This window comes from Tupaia chinensis, unplaced genomic scaffold (assembly GCF_000334495.1).
Source record: "Tupaia chinensis unplaced genomic scaffold, TupChi_1.0 Scaffold000648_1, whole genome shotgun sequence".
Taxonomy (NCBI): Eukaryota; Metazoa; Chordata; class Mammalia; order Scandentia; family Tupaiidae; genus Tupaia; species Tupaia belangeri.
Window position 1 is genome coordinate 39,197 of NW_006160169.1, and position 2,478 is coordinate 41,674.

General features: G+C 42.6%; 1 pseudogene; it reads left to right on the forward strand.

Annotated features, from left to right (window-relative positions):
- Nucleotides 1-218: 218 nt before the first annotated feature.
- LOC102496334 (28S ribosomal protein S31, mitochondrial-like) lies at nt 219-2,078 on the forward strand (annotated as a pseudogene).
- The last annotated feature ends 400 nt before the right edge of the window (nt 2,079-2,478 follow it).

The following is a 2,478-nucleotide window of genomic DNA, read 5'->3' on the forward strand; positions in this document are numbered from 1 at the left end:
TAGTAAATTAAAATTTCATGAAGAAAATTAAAAGTACAAAGGAAAGCCCAATAATCACCACTACGTACAAAGGAAAGCCCAATAATCACCACTTTGTAGATAAGTTTACTTAGAAAAAAATAGCACTAGCAGGGCAATCTCAATATGAACTTACACCAAGTATATTTAAATTCCTTAAAGAAATAAAGGACCTTTTTTATTCAGGGTGTTTCTTGGCAATGTAACCTAGAGTCTCAGCATTCCTACCTCTTTGCCCACTTTTCCACCACCCTTTGTCTTCTAGAAGCCTGGAGGCAATGGTGACTATGGTGCTACTGGCTGCTCCATGAATAACAGTCAGGGCAAAAAATAATATCCAAAGGTATTTTGGTACCAACAGTGTTACCTACAGCAAGAAAGATGAGCAGTCTGTTCTAACTGATGAGATTTCCAAAAAGACTTCAGAGAGCCAAGACAATGTCAAAGAAAAATACAAAAAAAAAAAATTGTTAAATATTATTAAGAGCATAAAATTAAGTACTGTAAATGTACAAACAACAAAGCCACCTAATAGAAGACCACTTGCAAATTTGGAGGTTACAATTGGCAGGCTTAAGAAAACTACAGAAGATACAACAAAAAAGAGAAAGTAGCAGCTCAATCCTAAATTGGTGGCAGCTCCATCTGCTGTTGCAGAATCCCTCCCTTTCAACAAGCTGAGGACCAAATCAGAACTGCTCAGGCAACTCCAGCAGCATGAGAAAGACGTGAGGGCATAGGTAGATGGAAAGAGATCTAAAATTAGTGTCAGGGATGTAATATCAGATATGAAAATTGCCAGATCTGTTGCAGCTAGAGTTAGTACAAGACCAGAGTATCATATTCAGTTTGATGGAGGATTGGACAGTGACCTTGGCCAGGAGAGGACGACTGATCTTAGAAAATGTCTTAAGAGAAATATATTCAAGAGGAAGAGACTTAATTTTTTTTTTGACACTAAGGTAATTACTGAAGAAGCACCTGAACCAGAGGAGACATCACCTTCACTTTGGGATGTGAATTTGCTAAGCAGGTTGCCAGAGTCAGTGATCAGCTTATTTCAAATGGGTTTGAAGTGGTGATCCAGTGGGCAAAAGAAGGGAAGCTGTGGGAGTTCCCAGTGGGAAGCTGCACACCAGTGAGTCTGCCGAGGTTTCTCAGAGGGCAAACAATTACCATGATTGGTTCCCTTCCAAAAAGCTGACCTTCGAAACCTTGCTCTGATTGGCCACTAGAATCCCTCAAATTTGCATATCTGGCCCCTCAGGATGGGTCCAAAAGCAACCAATCATAACCCACCGTTAACAACCAATCAGGGCCCACCGTTTACAACCAATCACGACCCACCGTTTACAACCTACCAGAGTGTATATAACCACGATGCCTGGCCCACAGTAGCCAGACGACACAGACGACCGAGAAGATGACACAGACGACCGAGACGACGACAACGACCAGGAAGATGACAACTGAAGAGCCTGAAGAGCTGAAACATCGCACAGTCTCCAGACGACCCTGAAGATCCTGAAGAGCTGACACTGCATCGTCTCCAGACGAACTGGGAGACCCTGAAGAGTTGTAACACTACATCGTCTCCGGATGACCCTGAAGAGTTGTGACACCGTGTCGTCTCCGTGCTGCTCACAGTAGATGATGCGACACTGCGTCGTCTCTGTGCTGTACAGTGCTGCCCACAATAAACGGACGACACTGTCGTGTCTGTGCTGTAACACTACGCTGCTTGTCCCGGCTCTCACTCCTTCACTCAGGAAACCCGTTTGGCTGTCCCCCCGGGTCGGGACAGTTTCCAATTACCAATGAAGCAGGTTTTGATGATGATCATTCAGAATTTCATGAACATGTATTTCTTTATAAATACCTAGAGGATTTTCCAAAACAAGGACCAATTTGTCACTTCATGGAGCTGGTGTCTTGTGGCCTTTCCAAAAAGCCATATCTAAGTGTTAAACAGAAAGAAGGTCTAGCACATAGAGTGGTTTAGGAATTATTTTAATGAAAAAAGGGACATTCTAAAGAAAAGAGACAAACAGTTCAATTGAAGACCATGGAAATATTTATATGAAATTGCTGGCAATCAAAATAAAAATAATTTTGCTAGTTTTCCTATAAATAAAAAAATAAAGAAAATAATATTGTACAAATAGAATGAAATATGGTGAAATAAGCAAAATGAAACAAGGCAGGCCAGCAGATGGTTTAAAAGTGAAAGCACTAACAGCAGTTAGCGTAATGGCTATGTCGCTGGACTCCCATGTAGTTGACCGCAGTTGGCATCCCGGACCTGGTGGCTTAAAACTCACACCAGGCACGTTTGAGTGTGTGCCCAAGATCCCAGGAGGAGAATGGAGGAGAAGAGAGTGTGGCGTGGTCATTCCCCCTGGGGGGTAATTTCTCGCTTTCTGTCTCTCTGTCTCTCTCTGTCTGTCTGGTGAGCGCAAG